Genomic DNA, 9636 nt, shown 5'->3' with positions numbered 1-9636 from the left:
TACTATGAAATCATTTACATGTAAGTATATATTTTTAAGTCTTCAAAAATTAAAAACAAACGGTATTGTTTTAAATCTGCAAATCTAATGTCTGGCTTAACACAAGGCAGTTGTTTCCTCTTTTACTTGAATCTGCTTCTGCGTCCTGTGTGGTGTAATACGTTGCCTTGGCTGAGATGCATAAAGAAAATCTGGCCTCACAGAGATAGTGCTTGGAGGCACAGAGGAGTCATTCGAAAGGAACAAATTCCAAGACGCGTGTGAAGGTGCGAGATTTGGCTTTGGGATGGCAGTCGGTAAGCTGATTCATTTTGGGTAGAATAGTGGCCCTGAACTAAGTCATTTGAGGGACGGGATGTTGAAAGACTAGAATTGGCTGGATATGGTGGTGCTCGCCTCTAAGCTCAGTTCTGGGAGGCTGAGGCAGGAAGATTTAAAGTTTAAACCCATTCATGGCTACTCCAAAGGATTTTTCAGAAGGGCTGGTTTCACCTGTCAGGACACTCAGCCTGGAAAATTTAGACCAACCAGTCTGAATCGTACTCACGGCCTTCTTCAGATGATTTACCCACTTAATCCTGAAGCAGATGCGTATGCAGAGGCTATGTCAGGTGTGTGCCACTGAGGCAGGAACCCATGGTGTAGCAGGTGCCAGTGGAGTGCAGCCCGGAGTCCCACTGGGGACAAGGAGATCACACCACACCAGGACTCCACAGACCAAATTTCCTTCCTGATTTGACCACTTTCTCCTGGGCCACGTTTGTCCTTTCTGGTGTCCGTGTCTTCACCTGAAAGGAACTGAGACAGCATAAAAATTCACAGCATCTTTGAATAATTCAGGGTAGAAAATCAAAAAACAAAGTGTTTCCCTTAATTGGTGAGTTCTCTGTGACTTTTCTCCCCAGCGTGGCTAATTTGAGAGTTGAGGCTTTTATGGCTTCAGGTTATTTTAGGAGATCACAGAAAAAACCTTTTCCTCTGGAGTTCTCTATCCTTTCACCCCACAGACTCAGCCTCTCCCCATCCTGGGCACATGGCAGAATAGACTCTTTCAGATGCACCACCACCCATTTCTTCCCTCAGTTACACCTATAATTCCAGCACAGGAGGCTGAGGCAGGAGGGTTGTGAGTTCAAGTCCCACCTGGGCAGCTGAGTGAGACTCTATTGCAAAGTAAAATATAAAAAGGGCTGGGAATGTAGCTCAGTAGTAGAGCATCCCTGGGTTCAATTCCTAGTACATCTCCCCTAAAACTGACACAAAACAGCTTACTCATTTGCTCTCTTTCCATACATATGCACAAAGAAAAGATCATGTGAGCACCTAGAGATGGCAATCACATATAAATCAAGAGGAGAGGCCTCAGAGTGACACCTACTTTACTGGCACATATACTGGGGACCCCTGAAACATTACTATAAACCTCTGCAGTAGGCTTCAGTCTCCTGCCCTGTATGATGCAGGCCTGAGAAATCAAACTAAAAGACTAAGAGAGGCCAATGCTGGTGCAATAAACAAAGGTGCTGGCCAGTCCAAGCCTTTGCTTTTTTTTTTTTTTTTTTTTTGGTACCAGGGATCGAACTCAGATCCTTGTGTTTTCACAGCAGGCGACGAAACCACTGAGCTAAATCCCTGCCCCCCAAGTCTTTGATATTTTTTTTAAGGCTTTGATTTATATTGGTAATGGATTGGGGTAAAGGCAAACCATGTGCAAGACTGCATAGTTGTGTGGTTTTTATGGAAATTAATGTAAGCAAGGCTAGTAAAAGACAAGACAGCATAATCGAATTAGGAATAGAATAGAAAAAATATAGCATTGTAATTAGAACATTGTCCTTCTAGTAAGAAGGTTTTAATTGTGGGAATGGAAGTCAGATGGAAGTTACTCTGACCTCAGCATATAGGCTTTGTTTCTCAAAAACAGACTCTTTTCCCAAAACAAGCCAATTGTGGGGTTAACTTTACACAGCTTGCACTGCTTACAGCCTGCTTTGGGCGTAATCAATATTACAGTCTCCCACACACATAAATCTTGGACTTCCCAAGCTCCAGAACTGTAAAGAAATAAATTCACAATGATCATGTATTGAGCTTTTTTCACAGGTCATACATGATCATTGTAAATATTTGTTATTATTGTTAAATTTTCACAAAACTCTTAGCACTATTATCATTTGCACTTTACTGTACTAAATGGAAGAACTACTCTTTCACCAAAATCAGTCCTTCAAATAATCATCTTTAGGAAATTTGTCATATCCTTATGACCCTGGACATATTTTCTTTTAAATGGACTCACTGTCTCTTTTATACAAATAAACACATTGTGCAAGGAAATAGTACTGCACTATTTTAAATGAGAGTCCATTATCACCTGTCACAATGGAAAATAGAAACAAATACAATATAAGCACCTAAATGTCATTAGATTCTAATTAGATGTGCTAGCTGTGGGCCTGAAGTTTGTTCTCTCCGTTAAAAGGGAGATGAACAAGTATTGGAGAGAGGCGTTGAAGGCTGTTAGCACTGAACGAGACTGCCCTCTTCCTGGTGGGGACTGAAAGTAAACAAAATAGGAGGTCACTTTCTAGGTGAGTGTTCCTGTCCCTCTCCTGTCCCACCACTCTCCACAGATGCCCTCCAAAACACAGTCTCCCACCCTCTATCTACCATGACCTTCCTGACCTCAGTGAGCTGAGAGAAGTCAGGAAGGGAATTGGCCATTGCTCTTTCCAAGAAGAGGCACAGGCAGACTCCCTAAATCTTGCCTGCCTTAGGGGGACAGTTGAGTGCTGCTGAGAGGCACCCTACTCATGAATTCAAGAAGGTACTCAGGAGGCTGGGGCAGGAGTGAGTATCCTCTGCCCCGGGCCCCTAAAGCCTGGCTGGTGCACAGAGTCCCACCCTGTACATTCTTCTGTCTTTGTTCAGGCAGAGGCAGTGGCCAAAGTCTTCCCAAGAGGTCAAAAACCCGAGGCAGAGAGAAGTGGAACTGGGCTAGAACTTGGGAATGGAACAAACATTTCCATCTATCAGTCTTTCAGCCAGTCACATAGTCTTTTTGAGACTTCCATTACTCATCTGCTAAATGGAATCATAAAACCCCCACGACTTCTTCATAGAGTTTCTGGGACTGGGTGGCAGCTACCCAACGGAATGCCTGGCCCTGCGACAATGCTCAGCAGTGTCAATTACCTTCTCCACCTGCAAAACTAAGGAGGGCGCCCTTCACTCACAGGGGATTGTACCGCCTGGTGGCTGCAGAACACTCCCTGCAGTCTGTCCATCAGCAGGAAAGGACCATGTGCGAGGGATCCTGCGCCGGGGGTGGGGGTCGTGTGTGTGTGTGGGTGTTGTGGGGGGCATTGGATGTGGAGATTCTGAGCTGAGGCCACTTCTCTGCTGAAAGAAAGGCGCACATTGACTCAGCATCTGCCACCAACCTTCTCCAAAGCCAGGGACATCACAGTAGACCTCAGAGGCCACTGAGGTCAGGGACCCTAATCTCCAAGGGAGCAGGATGTCCACCACTCATAAAACCCTCTATGATAACGCACTCAGGGAACACACTCAGCAAGGTGGAGTTTCTTCTGCAAACTGGAACAGGAGGTAAGTGGCAGAGCCAGGATTTCTGGCTCACCTTTGTAAAGTGAGTGATCAAATGAAGGAATGAATCACTGAACAAATGACAGCTGTTGTTGATGGCCAGCCCTGGCCATGCTCCTTCCCTGCTCTGCCGCAGTTTGGGAAAGAGAAGCCGGGAGTTTCCTGGCCCCAAGGAACCAGCTGTCTGGACACTGGCTGTTCAAGCCACAGTGAGGAAAGATCCAATAGAAGATAAAAGAAAGCGAGACAGAAGGAACAGCAAGGAGAGATGGAAACAGAGAGAAAAGGCAGAACTGGCTCCCAGCACACTGCAGAGGATCACCACTCTCCCCACAGCTCTCCCCTCCACCCCCAGGAGGACGGGAGGCCGCACCTGGACTGACTGCAAGCTCGGTGCAGAGACCATTTCTATGTGAGCATACGGTTTCCAGCCACTCTTCTGGCTGCTGCTGGAAAGCAGGACCCATGGGGGGTGAACACATGGACCTTGACTTCCTTCCTTCTCTCCTTTCCTCCCTCCCCACCCCGCCGTGCTTCCTGGACCTTGCCCTTGAACCCTTGTCTCAGCATCTGCACCTGGCTCAGGTGCCAAGGCAAGAGAGCCACAGAGGCCGAGCCCCAAGCATGACCACACTGACAAGGTGGGGCTTGGTCTTCCCTCAGTCAGCAGGCCAGCGGCAGGCTCTCTGGAAGGGAGGTCGCCCCTCACACACTGCTCTCTCCCTGCCTCTCTGCCTGGTCCTCAGAGGCCACCTGCGTGGTTGGGGTGAGGCTGGGCTCCAGCCAACATGATACCAAAGGCAGGCCTGAGTCAGGGAGTCTCGGGTGGCAGCAGAGTGTGGAGCAGGATGGGGTGGCATCTCCCTGAGTGCTTCTCACTGCAATCATTTCATGGGATATTCATCAGAGGCACCAGGAAAAATGATTCCTGTGTGATGCTGATTTGGTCAAGGCTTGGGGACATGCGCTTCCTACCTGCAGGACTTTGCAGAGCCTTTCAAGCATATCTTGTGACTCTCCAAGAACAGAAGTTCTGTTAGGACTTATTTGACCAAAGAATAATGTTCAATGAGACAATAGGGTAGGAAATACTGGTTTGTCTGAAAAGACCCTCACCTGCCCCGGTGACTCTGAACAAACTGCCTCACCTGAGTCACTTGCCATGATCACTCTGTCAGTAAGAGGCAGGATGGGATTTGAATAGAGAGAATAAGGGAGAAATGGCAGGGGGGAGAGAGACAGAGAGAGAGAGATGGAGCTTTAGATTCTGTGATGCTCAAATTCACCTACAAAGGTAAGTTTTCCCTTGATGCTCAATGAGAAAGAGAGACAAAAGAGACAGAAAGACAGGGAGACACACAGAAACAGCTTAGCCATTTTCCCTGTGCACCATGAGTTCAATCGCTATCAATTACTGTGGCCTCCTGCATTTATTAATAACCAAGTTATTTCTCCGTCCAATAATAGCTGTGCTGTTGCTGAATCACTCAACATTATGTGACTTATTTATAACACTGGCACATCTGCTTCCCATTTCCTCACACAGAGATTTACAATCCAGGGCCTGTGAAGACAGACCACCTGCAGGGGAGAAAGAAGCAGAAAAGGCCAGAGCTGCTGCAAGAGAAGGCATCACTCTGAAGACAGCTGCTGGGTCCGAATCCCACCTCCACCCCTCAAAGCCATGAGAGGTGGGAGACAGCAGATCAACTCTCTGAGCCTCAGTCTCCTCTTCTGCAGAGGAGGAATAGCAAGTGCTGAACAGAATCTACCCCACGGAGCACACGAAGACTCAGGAACTTATTTGTGCAGAATGCTGAGGGCAGCATGTGCACACTACAAGTCCCTCTATTATAGTCACACTCTGAAACTTCCCACCTTAAAAATGACAAATGGATCAGGAGAAACCCCAGGAGCAAGCACAATTAGAGTAGCTACAGCTTTCTGCCTGGGGCCACCCACCAAAGTTCTGATGCTGAGACCTTGGAAAATGTGGCCCTCTTACTCCTGGAGGCCTGAACTGCTTCTCATGGCTCCTACCTGGTCCTGCTGCCTTCAGGTGCCACAGCCCCACACATCTGCACGGACTGCTCCCCCTGCCTGGCTTTGGAGAAAGTTGCCCAGGTGTCTCAGCCTTTGCCCATCTGCAACTGAGTGCTCCCTGTCAGGCCTGACCAATGGGCCATCTGTAAATCACTGCTGAGTGATTCATAATCCAACAGGAGCCACTGCCCCTCCCTAACAGCTGGAAAGTCAGGAACAGACCCCTTCCCAGTGCTCTGCAGACTATAAGCAGATGTTTTGGGAAAAGAAGTTTCTAAGGACAAATTGGATGGGAAGACCTCAGCCAAAACTCTCTTGCAGGACTCCTCAGAGCCTTGACCCTGTCAGTGTGTGTTGTGAATATACAAGAGGAAGAGAGCTGGTTGGGGAGGTGTCCCAAACTAACTGGATCAAGAAGCTAGAGGGAAAAGGCCACTATGAGGCCTCTTTGGGGTGGAAGAGGGGGACAGCTGAAAGAACTAGAGGGTGAAAGCCCAAAGACAGTTTCAGTTGAGCTGTGAAATCTCCAACGGATGATGTTACTCCTTTGAGACTGCTTTCTTATCTGTAAAATGGAATGGCTCCTCTCCCACTGGGCCATTTTAGGGATAAAACAAGTGACTGGATATGAAGCTGCCACACAGTGTCCCCAAGCTGAGGACAGTGTGGTCAGGGAGACCTCAGCTGAAGGTGTCACACAGGGTGACTTGCAAGATCAAAGGCACTGAGACCAGAGAAAGGCCATGAGTGACTGGCCTGAGGTCACACAGCTAGCAAGGGAGGAGCCAGGACCAAACCCAGGCCTGCCTGGCCCCAGGCCAGTGCTCTTTCCACACTCACATGTCCCTCACTACAGCAAAGGTCACCTGGCCTATCAAACTGTTCCCTTGGAGGCTGAGTCCTGTGGCCAAGGATAGCCAATCCCAGCCAGCATGTCAGTTCTTACCACGCCTCTGACCCAGAGCTCAGCACTGAATCTCAGCAATGCCACAACCCTACAGAAGGACCCAATTGCAAATTCTACTTATTATGACCCCAAAGACCAAGCAATGCAATGTGTTGTAAAGAATAAGGGACAGGCTTTAAAGACAGAGCCAGTTGACATCACATTGAGCACCTGCCCTTCCTAAGTCCCTGACCTTATGTAACTTACTTCACTTCTCTGGAACTCTATTTACTCATCCACAGAATGGGTTCAGCCTACCACAAAGGGTTATGAGGGTGGATCATGTAAATCATGTCTAGCAGAGGCTGACTTTGTGGTGAATATGAGCAGATAACAATTGCATCATCATATCACCACCACCACCATCATCATCATCATCATCATCATCATCATCATCATCATCATCATTACTGGCATTGTTACACTTTGTCTCAGAACGGTGGGTCCAGGACCTGAGCCCTCCCTGTCTCTCCTTCAGCGAGAGGTGAGTGGAGTCTCTGGTGATCCAGGCAAACAGGGATCCCTAGAGAGCCCCTGGTGGACCCCATTAGGCAAGTTGTAGCCCCCAAGCCTCAGTTTCCTCATCTGTAAATGGTGTAACAGCATCTACTCCAAGGGATGTTGAAACAGCCGAAGCTCTTACACCAGTGCCTGGTGCCTGAGAATCACTGAATAAATGTCAGCCACTGCTGTGACTTAGGGGAAAGAGGCCAAAAGAGAGGAGAGGCTCCCACGGGGCCTCTCAGCATGGGAGTGGCCCGGCCACTCTGAAGCCCAGGTTTCCCGCAAGACCCAGCCTCCCCCCTTTCTCCGCCCTCCCAGGACACTGGGCTGCTCTGCAGCTCTGCCCTTCAGCCATGGCCATTTCGGGGAATTCATTTAAAAAAATTGTTTACATCCCAGAGCAGCTATTCCAGCTTAATAAATGAATTCAATATCCCTGAGGAAGAGCCCAGCAGCCTGCACTTCTGCACGTAGGGCTTCAGGTTGGTGTCTCACTGGTGGGGCAAGCAAGTCCCAGCCTGGTGTCACAAGAGGGCCTGATGTGTGGATGCTGCTCAGCCTGCAGCTCTCTCCCTGACTTCTGCTTCTGACATTTGGCTTGCGGGGCTGTGCCTGGGGACCCCTTGAGTGACCTGACTGCTCTCCACTCTGGGTGCCCCTGCCTAGAATTCTTGCCCACCTGCAACACATCGGTGCACTTGCCTGGTTCTTCGTTTCTTGGGTGAGTAGAAACTCTGTCTTGGAACATGAGGATGGTGCCCCAGGCCAGCAAGGGCACTGTTGAGTGGTAGGCACAGAGGAGCAGACAAGAAGGGAGGGGAGAAGGAAGGAGAGAGGGAACAAAAGCAGAGAGGGAAGGGGATGGAAGAGAAGGAACTGAGGAGAAAGGGACAAAGGAGGGAGGGAGGAACCAAGCAAGATGCAGAGCCCGGAGCTAGGCCTATCCCTCTCTGGGCCCTGGGCCCTGCCTTGTGCAAACAGCAGCTCAGGCTTGCTCTGTCCAAGCCCTTTCCAGCACTCCGACTGTTCAGCCCATCAGGAGGCTCTTGGGAGAGCCAGTGACTCTGCCTTGTACAACCATACAGGGAGGTCACAACCAGCAGAGCCTGGGCTTTGGTGGGGCAGAGCTTGCACCCCGTGTCTTCTGCACAGAGTGGCCATCTACCCTGGACTCCCACTGTCCTGCTCCTCCTAACTTGAGAACTCTTGCTGTGCTTTAGTTCAGAGGTTGAAGAAGGAGCAGGGCTGGTTGTGCTGGTCCACCCTGGGCCCCAGGTTCATCAGCTCCCTTGGCGAGGGCAAGGCCTGCCCTGCACCCTGGGCTCCACACTCCTCCTCATTCAGGGTGAAGCTGCTCACTGAGGACCAGGGCAGCTAGGAAGGAGTTGGGAGGAAGGGAGCCCCTTGGAATGGCAGCAGAGTGCTGAGCAGCAGGGCCCTGACCAGGTGTCTCTGCACCCTATGGAAGTCATGGAAGGAAACAAAAGCCTCAAGGAAGCAGAGGAGACCCCATGCCCATCTGCAGAGAGGACAGAGGCAGCATCCCCAGTGTGGGCATGGCAGGTCTGTGTGCAAACTCCAAGCCTGCCTCTGCCCCTGGTGACACACCACAGAGCAGGTTGGAGGGGTGGCTTTGTGCCACTTCAAGCTGTGTGACATGTTTGTGACTTCACCTTTCTGAGCTTTGGCTTCCCCATCTACAAATGGAAATGATAACCTAGCACCTAGCCATAGGTGTGTGAGGGTTGGATGAGCCATCTCACCCACATAACACCCAGGGAAGTGGGCTGTCTGCATAGAAGTGCTGGACACCAGGCACGTGCTTTACCAAGCAGTCCTACTGCCAGGAACCCACTCCCCAGAATGCTCACCTGTGTATACAGCCATCTATGTACCAGGATGCACAGGGTCCTGCTATTTATGATACCAAAGAGAATTAGGGACTTTACCATAAGCCAATGTGGAAAGATGCAAAGACAAGCTACAGTGGGACATGGGGCAAGCACAGGACATAGAAACGTTGATGATGAGAAGCAAGCAACTCACTGACTCTGCACAGACTGTGTGTGGCAGGCAGCCAAGTGTAGTTTTGGAGGCTAGGGTTGTGGCTCAGGTGACAGTTAATATACTATGTCAGCATCCTGGTTGTGATGTCTGCTGTGGCCACGAACAATGGACAGGGGACACTATGGGAGGGTTCATGGGACTCTCAGAATGGTGTAACTTCCTGTGAGTCTATAATTACCTCAAAAGTTCAAGGAAAAAAATTGTCTAGGGGTTAATTGCTTAGCATGGGAGAGGTCCTGGAGCCAGGTGTGGTGACACACACCTGTAATCCCAGCCCTCTGAGAGGATCACAAGTTTGAACCCAGCCTGGGCAACTTGTCAACTTAGCAAGACTCTGCCTCAAAATGATAGATAGGTAGATAGATGATAGAGATGATAGATAATAGATAAATGGCTAGGTACATAGTTCACTGTGAAGACCCTGGACTCGATGCCCAGTACCACACACACACAAAAATCAAGGAAGTACT

This window comes from Heterocephalus glaber, unplaced genomic scaffold (assembly GCF_053883595.1).
Source record: "Heterocephalus glaber isolate CG9 unplaced genomic scaffold, H.glaber_assembly_v1.0 deba00001781, whole genome shotgun sequence".
Lineage (NCBI taxonomy): Eukaryota > Metazoa > Chordata > Mammalia > Rodentia > Bathyergidae > Heterocephalus > Heterocephalus glaber.
Note: the sequence above shows the minus strand (reverse complement) of the source record.